The sequence below is a fragment of the Peromyscus californicus genome, unplaced genomic scaffold, assembly GCF_007827085.1.
Source record: "Peromyscus californicus insignis strain IS unplaced genomic scaffold, ASM782708v3 Scaffold_4__1_contigs__length_199733344, whole genome shotgun sequence".
NCBI classification, from domain to species: Eukaryota; Metazoa; Chordata; class Mammalia; order Rodentia; family Cricetidae; genus Peromyscus; species Peromyscus californicus.
In genome coordinates this window covers 190,282,458-190,310,398 of record NW_026294562.1, presented here as the reverse complement: position 1 = coordinate 190,310,398, position 27,941 = coordinate 190,282,458, and the positions used below count along the sequence as shown (strand labels likewise).

The 27,941-nt window shown below is 40.6% G+C and overlaps 1 pseudogene; it reads left to right on the top strand.

Moving 5' to 3' along the window:
• Positions 1–237: 237 nt before the first annotated feature.
• On the top strand, positions 238–27,941 carry LOC128124260 (vomeronasal type-2 receptor 116-like; annotated as a pseudogene).

Here is a 27,941-nt window from a genome sequence, read left to right as displayed (position 1 = left end):
CTGATTTTTCTAATAAGAGAGAGAAAGAAAGGGTGTGGATTTGAGTAGGAGGGGAATTGAGGGGAGCCTGGAGGAGTTGGTGGAGGGGAAACTAATTAAAATGTATTGTATGAAAAAAAATCTATTTTCAATTTGCTTGAAAACATGTCATGTGTTGTGTGGTATGAGTTTTCCTCCTAAATATTATTCTACCTTCTGTGCAGATTTAAGTTGAGGAACTACCAATGTGTTCTGGCCATGATGTTTGCCATTGAGGAAATCAATAGCAATCCCTATCTTTTACCTAATACATCCCTGGGATTTGAGGTCCATAATGTCCCAAATGGTCAAAGGGCCACTCTGGCAACTCTTTTTCGCTCACTTTCAGGCACTGGCTATGGCATCCCTAACTACAGGTGTGCAAGAGAGGGCATGTCAGCTGCTGTACTTACAGGACCATCATGGGCAATATCTGAATACATAGCGACACTGCTGGATCTTTACAAATTTCCACAGGTGAGAGAAGGTGATAGGATAAGACATGATGTCAGCTCTGCTTGGTGATATTTCAGCTGTCTGTGAGGAAAAGAGGGCAAGCTTGAGTAACTCTTCATGGATAGGGAATAAAGCAGACATAGTTGATGGCACATCTATATTTTTGTAGCTTAGAAGAGAGAGAAGGAGAAGGAAAGGAGGAGCAGACACACTACTATTAAACCTCTGAATATTGTCTGTATTTCTGCGGGATATCAATGACACTGTGTATTAATTTAAAAAAAAATCAACCTTGGTTCAGGGGATGGAGCCTGCAACTAGCTGAATGGAATTAGCCATCGATAGTTCAGATGATCCAGAATACAGATGATCTGGAATACAGATCCAGGAAGGAGTAAAGTGGGACATAGAATTTGCTTTTTTGTTTTGGTCTGGGATGAATGGAGAGACATGTCTATTATTGCTGGGTCTCCAGTCAAACAGGAAGTTCAGATAGATGCTCCTCAGTCTCTCTGATATAACAGTGTTTTACCTTCACATCTGACTTATTAGTCTTTGTTGGTAAACAGAATGATAGAGACTTAGTTTAAACCTACACAGAGCAGCCATCATGTACCTAGTCCATGGGACTGGAAGCCCCTCCAGACAGCAACCTGAGTGGCTCTTGGGGCACTGACTATGGGGCTATGGGGCTGAAGACAGCTATTAAAGAATAAGTAGATTTATGTGCAGCTGCTAAGCCAACAGAAGAATATCACTGTACTTTTCTCATAAAACCGTAGGAAGACAGATTGGAACTTCAAAGCAGGATTGTCCTAAAGGCTTCAAACCATTGCTACGGAATTGAGTTGATTTTTATGGCAATGTTCTTCTTTCTGGTTGTTTCTCCCTACAGCTTAGTTTTGGGCCTTTTGATACTATCCTCAGTGAACAAAGAAAGTTTTCTTCACTGTACCTGGTGGCCCCCAAGGACACATCTCTGACACTTGGCATTGTGTCATTGATGCTTCATTTCCACTGGAACTGGGTTGGGCTGTTCATCATAGATGATGACAAAGGTGCCCAGATTCTGTCAGATTTGAGAAGTGAGCTGGAGAAAAATGGAGTCTGCATAGCATTTGTGGAAATGATCCTAGTCATCAGGGGTTCATTTCTGACCACTTCCTGGAAAAATCAGGTGCAGATTCTGGAATCATCAGCAAATGTGATTATTATTTATGGGGACACTGATTCTCTCTTAAGCTTAGTAGTAAATATAAAGCAGAATTTAGTCACATGGAAAGTCTGGGTCCTGAACTCACAATGGGATCATTCCAAAACTGATGACTATTTCCTGTTAGATGCACTGCATGGGGCCCTTATTTTTTCACACCATAATGAGGAGATTAATAATTTTACAGATTTTATCCAGACAGCAAATCCTTCCAAATACCCAGAAGACATTTATCTTCATATATTATGGCACTCATTCTTCAATTGCTCCTTTTTGTGGAAAGACTGTAAAATTGTGGATAACTGTCTGCCTAATGCCTCCTTGGGATTCTTGCCAGGGAACATGTTTGACATGGCCATGAGTGAAGACAGTTGCAATGTGTACAATGCTATATATGCTGTGGCCTACAGTCTGCATGAGATGATTTTTAATCAATTACAAAATCAATCACTGGAAAATGGGAAAGAGATGGTATTCCTCCCCTGGAAGGTAATGTCACTTCCATAGCAGTGGAGTATCAATAATGTAATGTTCTCAGGGTATATAAAGTCATGCAAATTAGACATTATGGATCTTATATTGTCAAAATCCACAGGGAACACTGAACTTGTTCAATCCTCAGTGACCAATGAAAACACAGCCATCAGTATCTGTGATGAATTGGTGGCTGAGGCAAAGAGGAAACTGTTTAGTGTCTATACTGATTTGTAGTCTAAGAAGCATCACAATCATCACATGGTAAAATGTTCAAATAAAAAAATCCCAGTACATATCTCACACCAGAAATAGAAGATATAAGTAATTGAAAACTAATAGAATACTTACATTATGTAAGTGTTCACCTATAGTCACTCTTGAAACATACAAATATTGATTTTTTTATACCACGATAATTGGAATGCTTGTGAAATGTTCTTGCATGTGTTTATCTTTACGAGGAAACTGAGATTTGTCTAAGTGCACTTTCCTTATGTGTTTGGTTCTAAATTTCTTCCTAATACTGGTTGACATTTTAGAAAAATAATGATGTTTCTATTCTCTAAGGACATCATTTGCTCAATATCATTAATACCTGTGTTAAAGTTTAAATTAACATCAAAAAACAAGGTCAGTGGGAAACTACAACTAATTCTGTCTCACTTTCACCTACCTGGGACCTGTTTACCATAGCATCATGCATCTCTTTTAGATTCAACCTTTTCTCAGAAACTTCCAATATACCAATCCTGCCGGTGGCTATATGGTTCTGAACTGGTAGAGGAAACTAGATGTAGACTATGACATTCTCAATTTTTGGAATTTCCCAAAAGGTCTTCGGCTAAGTGTGAAAATAGGAACATTTTCTCCAAATCTTCCCCAGAGTCAACAGCTGTCTTTATCTGAGCACATGATACAATGGCCCACAGGATATACAGAGGTGGGTTGGATGTTGTCTCATGCTTTGACCTCTATGTAAGTAACAAAGTATGTTTCTGAGTTCATGAATCTTCCTTGCTCTGTTGAGACCTGTATATATACACATAATGACCACTAATATAATGTATAGTCTTACTACATAGTTCTGCTGGATAGACACGTTGTTTTTATATCTGTTTGCTTATTTCATATACTACATACAATATTTATTTTAATATACTGTATTGGCTAAATTTATGTCAACTCATATAGTTTCATTTGGAAAAAAGGAATCTCAATTGAGAAATCGGCTTAACTAGGTTTGCCTGTGAGCACTCCTGTGCTGCATTTTTTACATTGGGTGATATGAGAGAGCCTAGCTCACTGTGGGTAGTGCCATCTCTGGGAAGGTGCTCCTGGGTACTAAGAATCAGATTAAGCAAGCCATAAGAAGCAAGTCTGTAAGAAGTACTACACTATGGTGTCTAAATAAGTTCCTACATCCATATTCCTTCCTTGAGTTTCTGACCTGACTTCCCTGGTTATTGAACTGTAAGCTATAAGGTATATTAAATCCTTTCATCCTCAAGTGTATTTTTGTCATTGTGTTTTGTAATAACAGAAACCCTAACTAACACAATATGCTTTCTATCACTGTCACAGATCACCTGACTGAAGACAGGTTTTTAATTCCATATTCAAAATTTTAGTTTTATGAATTTTGGAAAAGTTGTTCTTTTCCTTTTAGGGCTCTGAAAAGACAAAAAACGCATGATGACAACTTGTGGATTTTTGTTGTTGTTGATGTTTCAAATATGTTCCCTTTCAAAACCATATAGTTAGATTTTCCTTGGCTTACAATTTGCAGGTGTATTCTTTTTTACTCAGGAAGCCATGTCTGTAAGAGATGGAGGTAGCTAGTCACATTTCATCCACAGTCAGGAGGCAGAGACCACTGATTGTTGCTATCCACATTCCTTCTCCTTTCCACTCCTTCTAGGACCACAGGCAATTAACTGGGGACATCTACTTAGGGAAGGCCTTCATACCTCAAGCAACCTCATCTAAAAATCTCTCACACTAATGCTCAAATATTAGTTTCCACAGAGACTCTGAATTCTGGACCAACCTGAGGGAGACTAGTTCCCTTTTATTCCCCCAGGGAACTCCTGTGTAGGGAGAAATGAGGAACTTGTAAATAGAAGTATATATATAGAGAGACAGATAGAAAATATGAATAGCCTCAGGAGGGTCTGTGTTCAAACCCACCAGCCCTTTCTGTCTCTACTAAAGGGCTTTTTAAAAGAATGCCAAGGCATTAGGCAAAAGACCTCCCCCTGCTCAGCCAAGTGTGTGTCATTCCAAACACCTGTTGACCTTGAACATGATCTAGCCATCCTCTAATGAAGCCTTGTTGTGTAAAGCAAGCTCAGATCTAACTAGAAAATCTTTGTGGAACTCCACAGGTCCCTCCTCTTAATTTTTTAAAGAGCCCCTTGGGCTCCATCAGATAAACTGAGGTCTGCCTTAGGTCATTCTCTGTAATTACTTCTTCCATTACTCATCATGGAGATATGATTTCCACCAAGCATACATACTCTTTTCTAGGCTGGAAGCTATCAAGAGAAATTTGCCCGTCCTTAACTCTCAGCCTCTGCTAGGAGGGAGTACTGAGCTTAACTCAGCTCAGGCCCAGGTTCCTATTGAGCTTAAAATCTCCACAGCAATATCCCTTGCTTCCATACCTCCCAGTACAGGAGTAGAGGATGATAGAGATGGCTTTTCTCTTTTTGGAATGGGTCTTATGATGTCCATAAAAATTTTAGCTATGCCAAGCCCTTTTTCAAATTAAGTTCTTGATGCAAACTGCATCCAATAAACTACATCCAACTTAAAGATTCCCTTAGCTTTTTACCAAACTCTGGTTCATTAACCTTAATTCTGATATAAACATCATCATTCATATTTATAACTCTCTTAATTGAACCATTGTCACTATACATATTTGCAATTTCTCTTTGCTAGCTTACATAAGCATTTAGACTCACATTCAACATTAACACTTTACAAACTCACATTCAACATATACTTATTTATACTTCTTACAAGCTTATATTCTTAAGAAGAGATTTATTTAAGAAGAACTATTAGAGAAAGACTGTGTAAACTCTGTAGGACTACCTTTAACAGAACTAACTTACACTAGAAAGAAACTCTTAGCAGAACTTAGTAGATATACTTAAGGAAACTCTATAGGACTACCTTAGCAAATATACTTCTTAGAACTATTAGAAAGACTGACACAGTATCTATCCTAATATAAACTTATATTCTATAGGAATACTTTCTTAGAACTATTAAAAAGACTCTTTACAAGGCAAGAAATATGCAAATTATTTCTAAAGTTCAGAGTTTATAGTAAAGGTCAGAGTTTATAGTCAGCTTTGATATCATTCCGAAAGTTCTTGAGAGTTGAAACAAGAATCTAATTTGGCAATGGCCCTCTCAACCCTCGGATTTAGTGAGTGTTGTACTTTATGCAATCCAGATCTTTTTTAAAACTATATTAAGATCTATTTCAGTTTACAAAAAACCCAAAAAGGAAGAAAAGAGATGAGAAGAAAAACCTCCTAAAGAATATTCTGTTTCTGAATTGCTTAGTTAGCAACTCAACAGTCAGTTTCCCAACAGGAGAAGATAATTGTCTAAGTCAGAGTGGGGTTCCAGACCTACAGCTTTCAGCGGGTTCCTCTGTGTACCAAAAACATTGCTGAAACTTCATCAGAAACACTTCAGCAGTCTGGAGGTTTCCTTATTCTCCTGCTATCCCCAGACTGCAAGATGGAACCTTAATACCAGCATTGTTTTAGCTGCTTTTCATACTTATCACCAAACACTGTGACAATTTTCCCCCTTCTTAGTATTTTTAAGCTATATCTGCCATGAGTTCTTATAGCAATGTTGATGTTCTTGATATATTTTTATTAGCCCTAAATTTTTTTTACCATAAAACAATTCTATCACTACATATATACAAACAAAATTATACAGTAGTTATTTAGAATTTATACTGTGCCATATTTGACCAGGAGAATTTCTGTACATCATCTCAGTAACCTCTGGCACTTTGGATCATATTGTAGAACCCTCTGTTGAAATCATCTGGTGAATTAATCTTAACTCACTCTGACTCTCCTAAATTGCTAGGAGATCACAGAGAAACTTTAAAAGCAAGTGTTTTCTGTGTGGCCAGTGGTCATGTCTTACCATCATACATAGTTAAGTATAATAACCAAACACAATGACATGTATAGGTTACCTGTTTATTATGTATTCAGCCCTAAATTTCTTAACATGGTAATTTGTTCACCAAAATTGCTACTATTCAAAGGAGTCAAGAACATAGATGTTTTTTCCATGAATAACATCCTTCATCCACTTACTCTGAGGAAGAAGATTTTCATGATTTAGTATTTTCACTTCATTAGCTTCTTAACCTCTGATGTTATTTTACTAGTAGCTGTGAGATACTCTGACCATGAGTTATTTAACTCAGATTGTAGTTATAGCTTTTTAAACTTTAATATTTGGTATATTTTTCCTATTCTTCACAAACATCAGTGAATTCACTAAGCAATCATTCTGGTTTAGCATTGTTTTCTTATAGAGAACTTTCAAGTGAGGCAACTCTATTTTGTGGACAGCTAGATTTTTTTGTAGCTTGATCCCCATCCATAAAACAGTCATTTCCTTTTGAGTGTCTGTTTCCTTGTCTCTGTATTAGATTTGCAAAGGAATCATTCATTGCAGGCTGTTTATTCAAGAAGGAAAGAGCTGTTTTATTTGTCCATAAGTTTCTTCATATTTAAAATAATGTTCAGTGTATGGACTGTTTTCCCTTGCTTTTTTTAAGGATTGTAAAGTGGCTTGTTGACTAATGGTATTAGCATTTTAAATCATCTCCTGAGAGGCAAGCTGCTCTGGTCTTAGGTCTCAAGAGATAAGTCTAAGCTTTCTAATATTGCTTTGAAAAGTAACTTCATTCTGAGCTGAAAAACAAAACAAAACAGTTTTTGAACAGTATCGCCATCTTGAGCTGAAAAACTACCTTTTCTAGAATGCATTTCTCTATATCTGCCCCCTGTTATGAGCTACCTTTCTGATTCTATTTCCCATAGTTCCTTTCAGGCCTGGGAGTCAACTTCTGGTTCCCTTTACTGGCCTTAGTTTTCATGGTTTTGCTTTTGCAACAGGGGATTTGAACGAAGCTTTTTGCTTTTTCACCATGGGAAATTGAGAGATTTCTCAATTTTTTTTCCCTGAGCTGGCATTCCTAGGTGTTTTCCCTTGCTGACACTGTTCCTGTACCTGAGTGTACCTGCCCACTCGTACATATTTAGGCAGGCCCCTCCATGCCCGAAGCAAAATTCCCTCAGGGCTCGTTCATCTGCCCCAGCCAGTCAGTGAAAAGAGAAAAAAGCATTTAAAGCAAAGCTTTCCTACAGCTCCTTCAGGGAGAAATTCTCCCAGACAGCTCCCAGTTTGGGTTTGGCTCATCCCTTCCCCTAGAAACAGTTCTTGATGCCACAGTGGTAGCTTTCTCTGCTTCGGAATGTAATGTCTTTTTTCTGCAAATCTCCCTCAAACTCTAGCAACTTTCCCCAGGTCCTTCACCTTAGGGAAGGACTTTGTCCCTTTTCCATTTCTGTTTTCAGGGACTGTATGGTTTGAGTTTAGACTGAAATCAAGCTTCTGTTTTTTTGTTTGTTTGTTTGTTTTTATCAAGGGAGGTTTTTGATATCCCTAAATTCACATTATGTGAGGTGATGTGTATTTCCCTAATCAGACCTTTCTCCTGGTCCTGTTCCCCCGCAGGTTACATTTGTTTGCCCTTATGCACTCAGATGGAGCTTATGCCTCTCACTCCTCCTTACCAGGAGTCAGTGAGAAAAGCCAAAAGTGCTTGAAACAAAGCTTTTTTTTTTTTCAGAAAGGTCCTTTATCTGATAGAGAAGGGCTTTACTCAAAGAGATTTCTTTTTGCAGCCATGGATGCGCATAGCCCCATCTACCAACTCGGGCTTACAGGAAGTTGGGCCACTGTGTCATTCCTGCCAGATTTGGATTTGCTTGTATGCTAGCAGATTTCCCTTGGGACCTGCAACTTTCTGCCTCAGCTCCATGTTTGAGGAAGCTGTTGACAACTGTCAGAACCCTAGTATCCCCAGAATGCACTCAAACTCAGAGCTGCTGGCTAATCGCTTCTTGGTTGTTACTTAGAATCAAGGACACAATGCTAACAGAGGGTTTACATTGTTTCAGGGGATCTAAACGAAATCCTGATGCCTCAGGCGCAGCTGAGAGGCTGAGCTTTTTGTCTTAGAGAGACAAAACTTAACAGAGAAGTTTTGCCCTGTTCTAAGAGATTTGTTGTTATTTTTCTTAGAGGGAACCATAGGTGAATTCCCACACTATTCCAGGTGGATCTAATTTTGCCCTTACAGAAAGAGAAATTGAGAAAGAAAGTATTGAATGGCTTTTTTAGTTTTTTAGAGAGATTTCTAAGTTTTTTCTAAGAAAGCTTCTGTTCTCTAAACTTTGGATTTCATGGCCAAGAGGAAACTAGTTCTTCATCCATATCTGGCTCAGAAGAATTCTCTTTGCTCTGCTGCCTGGACTTAGCATTTTTGCTGTCTCCAGGCCAAAAGCTTCCATAGAAATCTATTTCTGCACATTTTTTCTTTTCCTCTGATCTTTCCCCAGGATTTTGCATTCATAGCCCCATAATTAGAAAATTTAGGACCTAGTTTCTCTGTCTTGCTGCTAACTACAAGCTAAATTCCTACATGATATTTTTCCTGCACTATATTACTATACTCTACCCTTCTAAGTCTTTTCATGGATAGAAATTTAAGAAAGAGAAAAAAGACAGAAATCTTGACAGAGAAGATTCTATACTACTGCTTTATATTCTTCCAGTCCCCTTTTTCATCCTCCCAAGAATAAAAGCCCCCAACATTACTACAAAACCAGACTGGTCCAATTGCTTCCCATGGAGCTTTCTCTCCCAAGTCCCTCATCCTTGTTTCCAGCAGCATTTGAGGGAGACCACCTCCCTCTTATTCCCCCAGGGTACTCATGAGCAGGGACAAATGAAGAATTTGTAGATAGAGGTATATATATATAGAGAGAAAGACAGACAGAAAACATAGGATAGCCTCAGGAGGGCCTAGGTCGAAACCTACCAGCCCCTTCTGTTTTTACTAAAGGGCTTCTAAAGGAAATTACATGGGGTGAGGCAAAGGACCTCCCCAAGCACAACTAAGTATAGGCCATCCCTAATACCTGGTAACCTTGCAAATGGTCAAGCCATCCCCTAATGCATTCCTGCAAGGTAAAGCAAGCTCCGATCTAACCAGAAAACTTTTGTGGGCTTCCACACCAATTATTGAACACATGGCCCTGTGTATGACTTACCTAGTAGTAACAGTACAATTACCTTCATTTACAAATATCTAAATTACCAAATTAATGTTATATATTAAACATTATATATTATATATATAGGCTTGGAGATTCAATAAAATCCTGAGCATTTCCTAACATTTATTTAATTTTTCTCAGAATCCTCACTCTGTATGCAGTGAGAGCTGTGGTTCTGGATTCAGGAAGACCCCCCAGGAAGGCAAAGCTGCCTGTTGCTTTGACTGCACACCTTGCCCACAGAATGAGATTTCCAATGAGACTGGTAAGTATCATTCATGCAAAGGACGTTTCCACCAGTCCACCTCCACAGTATCTAAGTAAATTTACACCTCTAAGTGAATTTAGAGACAATTCTCTTCTTTTTCATGTTAGTTAATCACAAGTTATAGGTCATCATATTTTCCCTGAAATAACACAGTCTTGACACAGAAATTATGATGTGCTTTATGATCTTGATCCATTGTAAGCACGGCTGCCTACAGAAAACTCTTCCCACACCAGAGTAGTATGCTTTGCTGCACAATGACCTTGAACACACAGCACCATCTCTTCATGATTTTTAAAACATATTTTGATCATATTCAGGAGCTAAGACTTTCACTTTTTGCATCTCTAAATATATGATGCTCAGCATGAATCTGGAAACACAGCACATGAGAAAAACAGTGTGTATGTATGTGAGTAAGTGTGTGTGTGTGTGTGTGTGTGTGTGTGTGTGTGTGTGTATGTGTGTATTTGCCATCCAGCAAAACTAAATTTTTACACTCCATTAATACCTGTAGTGCCAGGTAATGGGCTCCAAAAAGCCTGCTCATGCACCAGGGATGGATTCTGATCCTACCACCAGGGAGCCCCCCAAACAGATCATGCTACACAATTGTCTCATCAGGCAGAGGGCCTAGTACAGTTCCATGCAGGCTCCACAGCTGTTGATCCAACTTTCATGAGTTCCCACCAGTTTGGTTTTGTCGTCTCTACAGGTTTCCCCATCATGATTCTAATGCACTTGTTCATAGAATCTCTCTTTTCTCTTTTTCACTGGACTCCTGGAGCTCTGCCTGGTGTTTGGCTGTAGACCTCTACATCTGCTTCCATCAGTCACTGGAGAAAAATTCTGTGATGGCAATTAGGGTATTCACCAATCTGATCACTGGGGTGAGCCAGTTAAGTTCAGGTACCATCTCCACTATTTCTAGTAGTCCAAGTAAGGATCATCTTTGGGGATTCCTGGGAACTTCCCTAGCACCTGGTTTCTCTCTATGGTCAGGATAGCTCACTCTATCATGTTATCACTTTCATTGCTTTCACACGCCATTACTGTTCCAGCTTCACAGTCCCATTCCCTTATGTTCTCATCCCCAATCCCTTACCATCCATTTGCTGACCCCTCATCCCTAGTTTACTCATGGAGATCTCATCTATTTCCCCTTCTCAGGGTGATCCACATGTTCTTTTTTGGGTTTTCCTTCTTAGCTAGCTTCTTTGGAATTGTAAGTTGCAGTCTGGTTATCCTTTGCTTTACATCTAGTATCAACTTATGAGTGAGTACATACCATGTTTGTCCTTCTGCATCTGGGTTATTTCACTCAGGATATTTTCTAGTTCCATCCATTTGCCTGCAAATTTCATGCTGTCATTGTCTTTCTCTGCTGAGTAGTACTCTATTGTGTATATGTACAATATTTTCTTAATACATTCTTCAGTTGAGGGTCACCTAGGTTGTTTCCAGTTTCTGCCTATTATGAATGATGCTGATATGGACATAGTTGAGCATGCGTCCTTGTGGTATGATCGGGCATTCCTTGGGCATATGCCCACGAGTGTTATAGCTGGGTCTTGAGGTAGATTGATTTTAAGTTTTCTGAGAAACTACCACACTGATTTTCAAAGTAGCTGTCTAAGTTTTCACTCCCACCAACAGAGGAGGAATGTTCCCCTTGCTCCACATCCTCTCCAAAATAAGTTGTCTTCAGTGTTTTTGTTCTTAGCCATTTTGACAGATGTAAAAAGATATCTCAGAGTCATTTTGATTTGCAATCCCTGATGAACAAGGATGCTGAGAAATTCCTTAAATGTCTTTGGCCATTTGAAATTCTTCCTTTGCAAATTCTCTGTTAAGCTCCAAAGCCCATTTTTTAAATTGGATTGTTAGTTATTTTGGCATCTAGTTTCTCTAGTTCTTTATATATTTTGAAGATCAGCCCTCTGTCAGATGTGGGGTTGGTGAAAAAATTTTCCCATTCTATAAGCTGTCGTTTTGGATTATTTACTGTGTCCTTTGCCTTATAGAAGCTTCTCAATTTCAGGAAGTACCATTTATTAGTTGTTGCTCTCAGTGTCTGTGCTACTGGTGTTGTATTTAGGAAGTAGTCTCCTGTGCCAATGTGTTCAAGACTACTTCCTACTCTTTCTTTTATCAGGTTCAGTGTAACTGGCTTTATATTGAGGTCTTTGATCCACTTGGACTTGAGTTTTGTGCATGGCAATAGATATGGATCAATTTGCAATCTTCTACATGTTGATATCCAGTTATGCCAGCACCATTTGTTGAAGATGCTTTCTTTTTTCCATTGTAAAGATTTGTCTTTTTTGTAAAAGCTCAGGTTTTCACAGCTGTGTGGGTTAATGTCAGAGTCTTTAATTTGATTCCATTGGTCCACATGTTAGTTTTTATGCCAAACCAAGCTGTTTTTAATACTATATCTCTATAAGAGAGCTTGAAGTCAAGGACAGTGATGCCTCCAAAGGTGGATTTTTTGTACAGGATTCTTTTTGCTATCCTGGCTTCTCTGTTTTTCCAAATGAAGTTGAGTATTATTTTTTCCAGGTATGAGAAGAATTGTTTTTGTATTTTAATGGGGATTGCATTGAATCTGTAGATTGTTTTTGGTAAGATTGTCATTTTTACTATGTTATTCCTACCTATCCATGAGCATGGGAGATCTTTCCATATTCTTATATCTTCTTCAATTTCTTCCTTCAGAAACTTAAAGTTCTTGTCATACAGATCTTTCACTTGCTTAGTTAGAGTTATGCCAAAATATTTTATATTATTTATGGCTACTGTAAAGGGTAATGTTTCTTATTTTTTCATAGTCATTTATCATTTGCTAATCTTCTTTGAGTTAATCTTGTATCCTGCCACATTACTGAAGGTGTTTATTAGCTATAGGAGTTCCTGGTAGATATTTTCAGGTCACTTATGTATACTATCATATCATCTGCAAATAGTGGAAGTTTGATATCTTCCTTTCCAATTTGTATCCCCTTGATTTCTTTTGTTGTCTTATTGATCTAACTAGAACTTCAAGTTCTACATTGAATAAATATGGGGAAAGTGGACAGCCTTGTCTTATTCCTGATTTTAGGGGAATCACTTTCAGTTTCTCTCCATTTAATTTGACTTTAGCTGTTGGCTTGCTGTAAATTGCCTTTATTATGTATAGGTGTGATCCTTCTATTCCTGATCTCTCCAGGAGCTTTATCATGAAGGGATGTTGGATTTTTTCAAAGGCCTTTTCAGCAATTAAGGAGATGATCATGTGAGTTTTTTCTTTCAGTTTCTTTATATGGTGTATTACATTGACAGATTTTCATATGTTGAACCATACTTGCATCCCTGGGATGAAGCCTACTTGATCATGGTGTGCTGTGGGATGTTCTGTACGGCAAATGTGTTGCTCTGATTGGTTGGCAAATAAATCACTGATTGGCCAGTGGCCAGGCAGGAAGTATAGGCAGGACAAGAAGGAGAATAAAGCTGGGAAGTGGAAGGCTGAGTCAGAGAGACACTGCCAGCCGCCACGATGAGAAACAGCATGTGAAGATGCCGGTAAGCCACCAGCCATGTGGCAAGGTATAGATTTATAGAAATGGATTAATTTAAGCTATAAGAACAGTTAGCAAGAAGCCTGCCACGGCCATACAGTTTGTAACCAATATAAGTCTCTGTGTTTACTTGGTCGGGTCTGAGCTGCTGTGGGACTGGAGGGTGACAGAGATTTGTCCTGACTGTGGGCCAGGCAGGAAAAGTCTAGCTGCAATGGTGGATAATTTTTTGTGATGTGTTCTTGAAATCAGTTTGCCCATATTTTACTGAGTATTTTTGCATCAGTGTTCATGAGGGAGATTGGTCAGTAATTCCCTGTCTTTGTTGCATCTTTGTGTGGCTTGGGAATCAGAGTAACTCTTTCCTCATAAAAGGAGTTTGGTAGCATTCCTTTTGTTTCTATTGTGTGGTACAATTTGAAAAGTATTGGTATTAACTCTTCTTTGAAAATCTGGTAGAATACTGCATTGAAACCATCTGGTCCTGGACTTTTTCTGATTGGGAGACTTTTAATAACTGTTTCTATCTCCTTAAGTGTTACTGGCCCATTTAAATACTTTATCTGGTCTTGATTTAACTTTGATATGTTGTACTCATCCAGAAAACTGTCCATTTCTTTTAGATTTTCCAATTTTGTTAAGTACAGGCATTTGAAATATGACCTGATGATTCTCTGGATTTCCTCATTGTCAGTCGTTATGTCCCCCTTTTCATTTCTGATTTTGTTAATTTGGATGCTCTCTCTCTGCCTTTTGGTTAGTTTGGATAAGGGCTTGTCTATCTTGTTGATTTTCTGAAAGAACATTCTCTGTATTTCATTGATTCTTTGTATTGTTCTCTTTTTTCTGGTTTATTGGTTTCATCTCTCAATTTTATTATTTCTTGGCGTATATTCCTCTTGGGTGACTTAGCTTCTTTTTGTTCTAAAGCTTTTAGGTGTGCTGTTAAGTCACTAGTGTGAGATTTCTCCATCTTCTTTATGTGAGCATTTAGTTCTATGAATTTTATTCTTATCATTGCTTTCATAGTGTCCTATAAGTTTTGGTATGTAGTACATTCACTTTAATTGAATTCTAGGAAGTCTTTAATTACTTTCTTTATTTCTTCCTTGACCCACTGGTGATAGAGTTGAGCATTATTCAGTTTCCATGTTAGTAGGCTTTCTGTAATTTTTGTTGTTGTTAAAATCTAATTTTAGGCCATGGTGGTCTGATAGAATACAGGAGGTTATTCCAATTTGTGTGTGTGTGTGTGTGTGTGTGTGTGTGTGTGTGTGTGTGTGTGTGTGACACCAAGTATATGGTCAGTTTTAGAGAAGGTTTCATGTGGTGCTGAGAAGAAGGTATATTCTTTTTTAAAAATATTTTTATTTTATAATTAACTTAATTTCACATATCAGCCATGGATTCCCCTGTCCTCTCTCCTCCCACCCCCCCAGCCATACCTCCAATCCACCCCCCATTCCCACTTCCTCCAATGTAAGGTCTCCCCTGGGAAGTCAGCCCAGCCTCTTAGACTCAGCTGAGGCAGGTCCAGTTCCCTCCTCCCTACACCAAGGCTGAGCAAAGTGTCCCAGAATAGGCCCCAGGCTCCAAAAAGCCAGTCCATGCACCAAGGACAGGTCCTGGCTCCAATGCCTGGGGGCCCCCCAAACAGTTCAAGGTAATCAACTTTCTCACTTATCCAGAGGGCCTGGTCAAGTTCCATGGGGGCTCCTCAGCCATTGGTTCACAGTTCATGCATTTCCACTAGTTCGGCTATTTGTCCCTGTGCTTTTTCCAGTCATGGGTATATTCTTTTTTGTTAGGATGCAATGTTCTGTAGATATCCATTAAGTCCATTTAAGTCATAACATCAGTTAAGTCCCTTATTTCTCTGTTAAGTTTGAGCTGGTAGATTTGTCTAGTGGTGAGAGTGAGGTGTTGAAGTCTCCCACTATTAATGTGTGGGGTTTCATGTGTGATTTAAGCTTTAGTAATATTTCTTTTAGATATGTGGTTGCCCTTATATTTGGGGCATAAATGTTCAGAATTGAAACTTCACCTTGGTGAATCTTTCCTGTAATGAGTATGTAATATCATTCTTGATCTCTTTTGATTTACTTTAGTTTGAAGTTTATTTTGTTAGCTATCAGGATGGCTGCACAAGCTTGCATCTTTTGTCCATTTGATTGGAAAGTCTTTTCCCAGCCTTTTACTTTAAGGTTGTATCTGTATTTAGAGTTGAGGTGTGTTTCTTGCATGCAGAAAAAGGATGGATCCTGATGCTATATCCATTATGTTAGCTTGTGTCTTTTTTATAGGTGATTTAAGTCCATTGATATTTATGGATATTAATGACCAGTAATTTTTAATTCCTGTTATCTTTTAGTGGTAGTATTGTGTATTTCCCTTCTGAGGAATTTACTGCTGTGTGGTTATCTATTGCCTGTGTTTTCATGGGTGTATCTGACTTCTTTAGGTTAGAATTTTCCTTCTAGTGCTTTCTGTAGGGCTGGATTTTGGGATAGGTATTGTTTAAAAATGCTTTTGTCTTGGAATGCTTTGCTCACTCCATCTATGGTGATTCAAAGTTTTGCTGCGCATATTAGTCTAGGCTGGCATCCATGGTCTCTTAGTGTCTGCATTACATATGTCTAGGACCTTCTGGCTTTCAAAGTTCCATTGAGAAGATGGGTGTTATTCTGATGGGTCTGCCTTTATAAGTCACTTGGTCTTTTTACTTTGCTGCTCTTAATATTTTTCTTTGTTCTGTAGGTTTGGTGGTTTAATTATTATATGATGAGCTGGCATTTTTGGGGAGTCTAGTTTATTTGGTGTTCTATAAGTTTCTTGTATCTTCATAGGTATTTCCTTCTTTAAGTTGGGAAAGTTTTTTCCCATGATCTTGTTGAATATATTTTCTGTGCCTTTGAGTTGACATTCTTCTCATTTTCTATCCCTATTATTTTTAGGTTTGGCCTTTTCATGGTGTCCCAGATTTCCTGGACATTTTGTGTTGTGACTTTTTTGGCTTTGGTGTCTTCCTTGACTGATGAATCTATTTTCTCTATTGTATCCTCTACAATAAAGATTCTTCCATCTCTTATATTCTGTGGGCTTTGCTTGCATCTGCATCTCCTGTTTGTTTACTCAGATTTACTATTTCCATCATTCCCTCTGTTTGTGCCTTCTTCATTGTTTCTATTTCAGTTTTCAGGTCTTGAACTGTTTCCTTCACATGTTTATCTGCTTTTTCATGGTTGTCTTGTCTTTCTTTAAGAAACTTACTGATTTCTTCCCATTTTTTATTTGTCTTTCCTCAATTTCTTTATTGATTTTTTCCAATTTTTTGTTTGTCTTTTCCTCAACTTCTTTAAGCGTATTTTTTACTTCCACTTTAAAGGCCTCTAGCATCTTCATGAAATTATTTTAAGGTCACTTTCTTGTGCTTCTTCTACATTGTGATGTTCAGGTCTTGCTGTTGTAGTTGGGCTAGGTTCTGGTGATGCCATATTTCTTTTTATGTTGTTGTATGTATTTTTGCACTGACATCAAACTACCTGTTCCTCCAATAGGTGCAAGAGGTGCCTATGTCTCAATGAGCTGCTATTATGCTTACAGTGTCTGTGTCTTAGGGGGCCCCTCTGGGTTTAATCTTAGCTCTTGGTCTAATTGAAGCTTGAAGCTTCTGTACCTCAGGAAACTGCTGTTGATCCAATGCAAGCTAGGTGATTCTGCGCCTGAGGGAGTTGCTCTTGGTTTTATCAGGGCTCTCAGTTCAGTCAGAGCTGGCAGATTCTGTGTCTCAGGAAGCCTCTCTTGGTTCAATGAAAGCTGGCAGATTCTGTGTCTCAAGCCACTGGTGTCATAGGGCAATGAGTACTAGGGTAGGGCTTGGGTCTTGTATATTACAGATCCATTGGGGGTTTTGGTGGGAGAACCTGCCTGCAGGAAACTTCTCTGCTCTTCAACATCTGGGGTAGAGTTAAGTGGGGGTTCCAAGGGACTGAAAGTGTCCTAGGTCCTAGGTCCTAGAGGAAGGACACTCTGGGTGGGAGAAGACTCACTCACCTCTTGGTCCAAAGAAAGCTGGTGGATTCTGTGTCTCAGAAAGGTACTGGGGTAGAAGGCAGATGTGTGTTGGGGTAGGGCATGGGTCTTGTTGATAGCAGGGTCTGATGAGGGGTTTTGGTGGGGGAACCTGCCCACAGCAGTTTTCCCTTTTGAAGGTAACTGGAGCATAGTTGGGTGGCAGTTCCTGGTGACTGGCTGTGTCCCAGGGTCTGGGTCCTAGACCATGAATTTTTTTTTATTTGTCATAATATCATAATAATATTAAGGCAAGTCAGATTGTGTTGGGATCTGAATAGATTTAGACAAGATACAGTACCCACAGTTAACGTGAATATTCACATTGGATATGTGTTTGGTTTAATAGCTTGAGCATTTGCATAATCAAGGAACATTTCTACTACCACAAACAAATCCTACATGTATGTGTTAAGAGTTAGGTTTTACAAAAATCTGTAGTATTAAGGATGGATTAATACACAAATGTTAGAAACTTTAAAACTGAATCAATTATGAGATGAAAAATACTGTTGAGCAAGTAAAAATTGTCTTTAAAAGGAAATGTTTAATCCAATATAAAATGATTTAAATAGTTTATATATCATATGCTTTTAAAAAACAAAACATTGCATCCTATTTATGAAACCTTGAGTATAATCAATGACAGGGACAGCAAAATTAATACACTGAAGAAAGAAGAGAGGATGTAATGGTGGAGAGATGAATGAAAAAAGAGTGAAAGTATGATTTGATGAAATGAAGACTGTAGAAGAGCTGAAGAATACAGAAAGAAAAGCAGATAATATTCACAAAGAAAGTTGACTCTGTGGAAAATAAATTTGATAATCTATTGAAAGGATGTATCAACAGAAATTAAATTAAACAATCATGAAACATTTTCACGGTTGAAGTGTTTCATCCTTGCAAGTGTTAAAATACAGGGCATTTCAAAGAATGATCAAATTGTGTAACACAATGGACTTTGTGAATGTAGATGCATTGCATATTTATTTGAGAACAACATTTTAAAAGGATTACCAAGGACATTGTCTCAGTCACAGTGAAGTCACATGTCCTATTAAGGATAGGGTTTTTCTTTATAAAGTAGTAGTATCAGAGCCAAACTAGATTCCAGAAATGTAATTAAGTACTCTAAGGACACTAAAAACAAATCCAACAATATCACTTAAGTCAAATGTGTGTGTTTCAGTGTGAGTATGTGAATGAGTGTGCATGTGTGTGTGCATATAACAGAGAAAGAAGCATTAGGGCTGTTCAAATTATGGAGTAGAATGGATATATGATTTCAGAATAATTATCTAGAAGTATTTGTCCCTCAATCAAGGGGAGATGTAGAGAGCTGCGTGAAGCTGCATTCTTGAGATGGCTCTGGCTTTCGCCCCCCGCCCTCCCGATGGCGAGTGCTCTCTATGTTAAACAACTCCTTATTTGGCTTGGCTTTAAATTTCGGCTTGCTAAGGCATACGTGCACCTATCCAGGAATCCCATGTGGCGCATGATGGCTGGTGGTCTGAGACCTATATAAGGCTGGGCGGGCTCTCCCTAGGGGAGAAGAACAAAGGACACAGATTTTGAAAAGACCTGAATAAAAAACAGCTTGAGGAAGAGCTCGGTGTTGTGTCTTCCTTGCTGGTCGAGGCAGACGCGACAATTGGTGGCCCGTACGGGGAAAACTCTTTGAAGAAAGGGAGCTCAGAACTTCTTGCTGTCAGGGTAGGTATACCTAGTAAGTCCCCGGGTTAATTGGGGAACCGCGACAAAAGCGGGTTTTGCTCTCTTCTGTAGATAAAGAGAGAGCGGTATCGCAGAGCTGCGTCCAAAGCAGACGGTATATATTGAAACAAAACTAGTTTGGCTGTTATATCTCCACGGACGCGTGGAGCAAAAGTGAACTTGTAAACTGGGGCTTTTTGGCAGAAGCTCTGAGAAATATCTTAGGTTAAAAACAAAGGGTTGTACAAGGATGGGCACTTCCTTCTCACACCCAATTTTTATAGCTCTCAATGAGCTGCTTCTAACTAAAGACTTAAAGATAAAGAAGGGAACTTTACAAAGATTCTTAGAGGAATGCGATGTCGTGGCCCCATGGTTCGCTGTTTCTGGGAGTCTCACAGTGTCCTCCTGGGAAAAATTGGGACGAGACTTAGACTTCGCAGCAGAACAGGGGACCCTGAAACCGGGGGTGAGACCAGTTTGGAGATTAGTACGTGGCTGCTTAGAGGATCAACGCTGTGGCGATGCTTTGGAAAGCGGACAAGCCGCCCTAAAGCAGTTACAAGAGGAGCGATCAGAGAAGGCGGGGTCTGAAAAGGCGGAATCTGTAAAATCCAAGGACAGTAAACAACAAAAGAAAAAGGAGACACGACTCTATCCCTCCCTATCGGACTTTGAAGACCCCGAATCTACTGACTCTTCTCTCGGTTCGGAGGAGATAGAGTCTCTAGTTAGAGCATTACAAAAAGTAAAGATTAAAAACAAGGTGAGAGAGAAAGACAAAAGAAAAAAGGTTTGTGGATCCTTAATCCCCTCTGCTCCTCCCCCTTACCCTGAGGCTGCTGCGGCTCCCGGAGCATCACCGGTCAGCAGCAGCCTCCACCCACAGCTGTGGAGGGAGGTTAGGAGAGAGATGCAGGTGGCTTGTCCTGTTTTTGTAGATAATCAGAATCAAAGATATCATGAACCTTTGGATTTTAAACTTGTCAAGTCTATAGCCGAGTCTGTGAAAAGTTATGGTGTTACCGCTGCATTTACACTTACTCAGATTGAGACTCTGCAAAGACAATGCATGACTGCCTCAGATTGGATGAATCTTGCCCATGCCTGCCTTAGTCCAGGCCAGTATTTAGACTGGAAGGCCTTCTTTATTGAATTTGCTAATGAGCAGGCGGCGGCAAACCACAACACGGGCCTGCAATGGGATGCTGATATGCTGCTTGGTCTGGGCAGATATGTCAATCAACAGACTACCTATCCTCCTAATGTATATACTCAAATTAATCAAATAGCCATTAGAGCCTGGAAATCTTTGCCTAACAAAGGTGAAGTGAGTGGCAATTTGACCAAGATACTCCAAGGTCCCATGGAGCCCTTTTCAGATTTTGTGGCCATCTTGATAGAGGCTGCTGGTAGAATTTTTGGGGACACAGATGCCTCAATGCCCCTGAAAAAACAGTTAATATATGAGCAATGTACAACGGAGTGCAGGGCTGCCATCACCCCATATAAGGCCAAGGGGTTGGAAGCCTGGATGAAGGCTTGCAGGGAATTAGGAGGACCTCTGACCAATGCAGGTCTGGCAGCTGCAGTCCTTCAGCTTACCCAGAGAAAAGAGAGTAATACTCTAAATGCTTGTTTTAAATGCGGGAAGAGAGGACATATAAGACGCAACTGCCCACTAGGAGGGGGTAGTAGACAGGAACAAGGAAGTAGCCAGCGCCGCGTTCAGCCAGGACTCTGCCCAAAATGCAGAAAGGGAAGACACTGGGCCAGTGAATGTCGGTCCGTCAAAGACATAAACGGGCAACCCATTGCAGTTGACAGCTTTCCAAACAACGGCCAGCGGGGCCCACGCTCCCAGGGCCCTCAAATATATGGGGCGATGGAGACCCCGAGACAGGACTCCCCTCCAGAGCAGTGGCCCTCCCTTCGCCATCCCAAGCACCGCGGAGAGCCACTGCGGGCTCAGCAGGATTGGACCTCTGTGCCACCGCCAGACTCGTACTAACTCCGCAAATGGGGGTACAAGTAATAGAGTCTGATTTTCAAGACCCCCTTGACCCAGGAACAGTAGGGTTGTTAATAGGGAGATCATCTACCTTATTGAAAGGATTGCGTATTCATCCAGGGGTGATTGACTCTGACTACATAGGAGTAGTAAAAATTATGGTAGAGTCACCAAAAGGAATTACTGCCATATCCCCAGGGGATAGAATTGCACAACTTATTTTACTCCCCAGTCTGCATGGTGCCCATCCGGCTTATGACAAAGAAAGAGGAGACAAAGGATGTGGGTCATCAGGAACAGATTTCACATTCTTATCACTGGATTTAGATCAGAGACCTACATTACAACTAACTGTCAATGGTATTAAACTTATGGGAATTTTAGATACTGGAGCGGACCGCAGTATTATTGCTAGCAAAGATTGGCCTCGGGATTGGCCAATACAAGTTTCTTCCCAGATGCTACAAGGACTGGGTTATGCTAGCGCTCCTAATATTAGTGCAAGTTTACTAAATTGGCATGATGAAGAAGGACATTCCGGTGTTATGCAACCCTATGTCCTTGAGCTTCCAGTTTCCCTTTGGGGGAGGGACCTCATGAAGTCTATGGGTTTCAAATTAAGCAATGAGTATTCCAAAGAATCTCAAGATATTATGAAAAATATGGGATGCCATCCCAATTTTGGATTAGGAAAGTTTTTACAAGGGAGAAAGGAGCCAATACAGGCAACACCTAGAAAGCCCAGGCAAGGGCTGGGTTTTTCTTAGGGGCCATTGAGGAAGGAGTTCCCATATCCTGGAAAACGGAGGAACCAGTGTGGGTTCCTCAATGGCCACTTTCCTCCGAGAAACTGCTAGCAGCAAGGCAGCTAGTGGAAGAGCAGTTGAGAGAGGGACATATCAAACCTTCCCTTTCTCCTTGGAATACACCCATTTTTGTTATAAAGAAAAAATCAGGGAAATGGAGATTGTTGCATGACCTTAGAGCAATAAATGACCAGATGAATATTATGGGGCCTGTACAGAGAGGTCTTCCATTATTATCAGCCTTACCAGAGAACTGGCCCATTATTGTGATCGATATTAAAGATTGTTTTTTCTCCATCCCCTTGCATGACAAGGATAGTGAAAGATTTGCATTTACAGTGCCATCTACTAATCATGAAGAGCCAGATAAGAGATATCAGTGGATTGTCCTACCACAAGGCATGGCCAACAGCCCTACTATGTGTCAGTTGTTTGTAGCACAAGCTCTAGAGCCATTAAGGGCCCGCTTCCCTGCTGTTAGATGTGTCCATTATATGGACGACATCCTCCTCGCAGCAAAAGAAAAGGATGTTTTACAAGCTGCATATCACTTTTTAGGGACAGTGTTAAGAGCTAAAGGGTTGTACATCGCTCCTGAGAAGGTACAACAGGATCAGGTGGTTACTTATTTAGGCTCTAAGATTACCAGTCAACAGATTAGGCCTCAAAAGGTAGAATTGAGAAAAGATCATTTATGTACATTAAATGATTTTCAAAAATTATTAGGGGACATAAATTGGATAAGAGGCAGTTTAAAAATGGCAAATTATGAGCTAAAGCCGCTTTATGATACATTAGCAGGTGACATGGCTTTGGATTCCCCTAGACAGTTAACCACAGAAGCACGTGAAGCACTATGCAAAGTTGAGGATAGATTACAGGAAGCCTTTCTTCAGAGAGTTCGAGATCCCAACACAATTGTATTATGCATTCTGCCCACCTTTTTGCAGCCCACTGGTATTTTATGGCAGGATGGACCTTTATTGTGGGTTTACACTAGAATTTCCCCTGCAAAATCCATTGAATATTATCCCACAACTGTGGCACTACTTGCCCAGCAAGGTATTCAGCAGTGCTTGCAATATTTTGGAACTTCCCCGCAAATGCTGATTGTACCTTATAATGTCAATCAGGTGAAAGTTTTATGTGCTACTGTTGATGATTGGGCCATATTGCGCTGTAGCTATGCGGGGCATATAGATTGCCATTATCCAAAACATCCATTATTGAATTTTTTTAAGGAACATCCTGTAGTCTTTCCTAAAATAACTGCTTCCCGGCCAATTCCCAGAGCTGCCGTTGTTTTTACTGACGGATCTAAAACAGGTTGCGGAGCCTATATGGTGGGCTCAGGGGAGCCTGTGAAGCACCAATATTTACCAGGCGCACCTCAGCAGGTGGAACTTTTAATTGCTCTAGAAGTTTTTAAGGTTTGTCCATTTCCATTTAATTTGGTATCAGATTCCTGCTATGTTGTTAATGCCTTAAGAATTCTTGAATGTGCAGGGCCTCTTAAATCCTCTAGTCCCGTACAGTCGGTTTTTTGCCAATTGCAACAATTGATTTGGCAGCGGAAAAACCCATTCTTTGCACAACATATTCGTGCTCATACTGGCCTACCAGGCCCATTAGCTGAGGGCAACAATGTTGTAGACCTCTGTACCAGGCAAGAGTGGATGTTTGTGGCCTCAGCAGTGCAACGAGCACAAGAATTCCACAAGGAATATCATGTTAATGCTAAAACATTACAACAAAGGTTTTCTCTCTCACGTGCTGATGCACGTAAGGTAGTTCTAGATTGTCCTCAATGTGTCATTTTTCAGCACCCTCCTGCATTAGGAGTCAACCCTCGGGGTTTGCTCCCTCTGAAAATATGGCAAATGGATGTTACACATATCTCTGAATTTGGACGGGTCAAATATGTCCATGTTTCTGTTGACACTTGTTCTGGAGTCATCCACGCCACCCCAATGGCAGGTGAGAAGGCATTTCACGTTATCACCCATTGCCTAGAGGCATGGGCAGCGTGGGGCAAACCACAACAAATAAAAACAGACAATGGTCCTGCTTACACGGGTCACAAGTTTGCCTCCTTCTGCCGTCAAATGGATGTTCAACTTGTACATGGCCTGCCCTATAATCCCCAGGGTCAAGGCATTGTGGAGCGTGCACATCGTTCCTTGAAGGAACTGCTTCAAAAACAAAAAGGGGGGAATAGGCCATAGCCGTACCCCTAAGGATAGACTCTCTCTTACATTGTTTACCTTGAATTTTTTAAATTTGGATGGATCAAACTGTTCAGCTGCAGATAGACATCAATGTCAGCACAGTCCCTCTAAAGGGATGGTAAAATGGAAAGATGCCTTGACAGGTATCTGGCATGGACCTGATCCTGTGCTTGCATGGGCACGAGGCTCTCTTTGTGTTTTCCCACAGGGTCAACAAGATCCGATCTGGATTCCAGAGCGACTCGTGAGGAAGATACAACCGGACCGGGAAAGGGAAGAAAATGACCATGAAAAGGTTACTGGCAATTATGACTACGGTGATGCTGATGTTCCCAGGAACAATTCAGAGGGAAACTAAATTATGGGCCGTCCTAAAAACATGGCCCTATCCTCTTCCTTTGACATCTGATTCAGGGATATTGCCTTTCATATTTACTACTAATGATACCTTAGAATGGCCCTCTTTGCCATTTGATGATGTAAAAGCCATAGATAATTTTACTTGGGTTTCTTTGTATAATACCTTATGTTTTTCTATGTCACAAAAAAATATTAGTGAAAATCCATGCTTGGTGTTGCATCATCATGTTCTAGGTGTTTTTCATCATTTAGTCAATAGGTCCACCACCTCTGTTGGTCGTGGTACTGCAATACTTCTGCAAGGAGTTACACCCAGAGCCATAAGTAAAGGAGGGGCTAGTCCTCCTCGACAACCATCCCTATTACCTAGATGTATGAGCTCTGTCACCTGGCCTCCAGCATGGACAGGATGCCAAAGCACCCTACAACCCAATTTTGTTAATCTTAATAGGACCTTTTCTTTATCATTGAAAGTAAGTCCGTATAATGATTCCTTTAGTGGGTTTAATTTTTCTTATAATAATCCTTTGAATGCAGCATTTTCTAATCCCTTTGATTCATGGGTATTGTGTAATTCCTGCAGTGCCTGTACCCAGCTTAATGCTTTGGGGTTTGTAAAAGGGGGTGCTTTTCAGAATTGTAGTTATTCAGTACATATGGGGATGACGTTTGAATCAGATGTCACCCTGAATTGTACCCATTCTAAGTCAGTTCGTTTTAGTCCTACCCCGGTTTGTGTGTGGCCCCCTTTCTTGTTCCTGCTGTTTAATTATTCGGGTGGAATGTTGAATTGTTCATCTCAGAAATGTTTTCTTGCACAATGCTGGAATGCCTCTGAGCATGATTCTGCTATTGTGATGCGTGTACCCACCTATATTCCTGTACCCGTCCGTATCGATGATGCACAATTACCAGTGGTCTTAAGTAGGCAGAAAAGAGACTTTGGCATTACAGCAGCAATAGTAACAGCCATTGCATTATCAGCTACTGCTGCAGGGTTGGCTGCTGCATCCATGGCCACATCTGTCCCGACAGCACAAGCACTAAATGAACTGTCGAGTAATACTGCCAAAGCCCTACAAAGTCAAAATGCTATTAATGTGCATCTACATCGTGGGATCACATTACTTAATCAGAGGGTAGATCTATTATAAGAACAAATTGATATTATGGAGGGAGTACTTACTTCTGCTTGCATAGCACCCATGACTGGGTTGTGCATTACCTCTATTACCTATGAGAATTGGACTCGAGCAGCTAATCTTTCTAAACAATTGAGTGCTATGATTACAGGAGCCTGGACTGCTGAGTTTGATAATTTAACAGCGACCTTGAGGAACGAGATTGTTGCGGTCAACAACACACGGGTCCATGTGGCCACAGCGGAGGAACTTCTGACTTGGATTCATCAGTCCTTTAATTTTTTGAAGGAGTGGGCGGAACTAGGTGCCTTGTTGGTTCTTGTGATACTTGCCTTCCTTGTTTGCCTGTGGTGTTTCCATAAGATGAGGTTTGCACAGCGCCGTCAGGCAGCCATGATTATCCAAGCATTTACCGCCATTGAGGCTGGTCAGTCCCCTCAGGCTTGGCTAGTAAAGCTGCAGTCTTGAAGCACAGGTTGCGAGGCATGGCACTGCACTTGAGGTCGAAATAACACTGACCTCAAGAAGAGCATGTTTGATTGCATGCGGGTTGGCATCTATCTCCCGCCTCTGAAAAAAGGATGCTGAACTGGTCTGGTACTCTCTAGGTGGATGACACCTGGATAGCATTAGTACAGGTTCTTGTTTTCTCAGAGATCAAACCTCTACTCTTGCCTGTTGTCTAAAACAAAAAGGGGGAACTGTAGAGAGCTGCGTGAAGCTGCATTCTTGAGATGGCTCTGGCTTTCGCCCCCCGCCCTTCCGATGGCGAGTGCTCTCTATGTTAAACAACTCCTTATTTGGCTTGGCTTTAAATTTCGGCTTGCTAAGGCATACGTGCACCTATCCAGGAATCCCATGTGGCGCATGATGGCTGGTGGTCTGAGACCTATATAAGGCTGGGCGGGCTCTCCCTAGGGGAGAAGAACAAAGGACACAGATTTTGAAAAGACCTGAATAAAAAACAGCTTGAGGAAGAGCTCGGTGTTGTGTCTTCCTTGCTGGTCGAGGCAGACGCGACAGGGAGATGTTTCAGAGAGAAGTGCAATGAGCTGGTAGATGGAGATTGCATGTGTGAGGTTAAAAGGGAAACCTGGGCATGCACTTTTGATCACAATCATTTCTACCAGATATGGATCAGTGTATGAAGTGTCCAGAGAGTCACTATGCAAACACAGAGAAGAACCACTGCCTCCAGAAGACTGTAAACTTTCTGAACTTTGATGATCCCTTGGGAAAGACACTCACCTCCATGTCCCTGGGCCTCTCCTCACTCACATTTGTCCTTGGGGTCTTTGTGAAGCATAGAGATACTCCCATTGTCAAGGCCAATAATCGGGCTCTTAGTTACATCCTGCTCATCACTCTGACCTTCTGTTTTCTCTGTCCCTTACTCTTCATTGGCCATCCCAAAACAGCCACCTGTATCCTTCAGCAGAACATATTTGGATTTCTGTTCACTGTGGCTCTTTCTACTGTATTGGCCAATACTGTAACTGTAGTCATGGCCTTCAAGGTCACTGCTCTGGGATGTATGATGAGGAAGTTAATGATATCAAGGACTCCCAACATCATCATTCCACTCTGCACCACAATCCAACTTCTTCTCTCTGAAATATGGCTGGCAACCTCTCCTCCATTTGTTGACACAGATGCTCACTCTGAACATGGACACATCATCGTGATGTGTAACAAGGGCTCAGCTATTGCCTTCCATGGCATCCTTGGATACCTGGGATTCTTGGCCCTCGTGAGCTACCTTATGGCTTTCTTGTCTAGGAATCTGCCTGACACATTCAATGAGGCCAAGTTCCTGGCTTTCAGCATGCTGGTGTTCTGTAGTGTCTGGGTCACCTTCCTCCCTGTCTACCATAGCACCAAGGGGAAGGTCATGGTGGCTCTGGAAGTCACCTCTATCCTGGCTTCCAGCACAGGGATCCTGGGCCTCATCTTTGCCCCTAAGTGCTACATTGTGTTGTTAAGGCCAGAAAGAAACTTACTTCATCATATCAAGGACAACACACATTCTAGGAAGAAAAACCCCTTTGAACATAGCTCACATGTTTCTGAAATTAAATGGAAATCCTGAACTCTGTTCTGCAGCCTTTGAACAATTACATATATGTTACAACTTAGCATTTGACAGCATGAGTTATTAGTTCTTGATCTAAATGTTTTAGGCTCATTTTTTTTCTACACCCATTATGGTTTT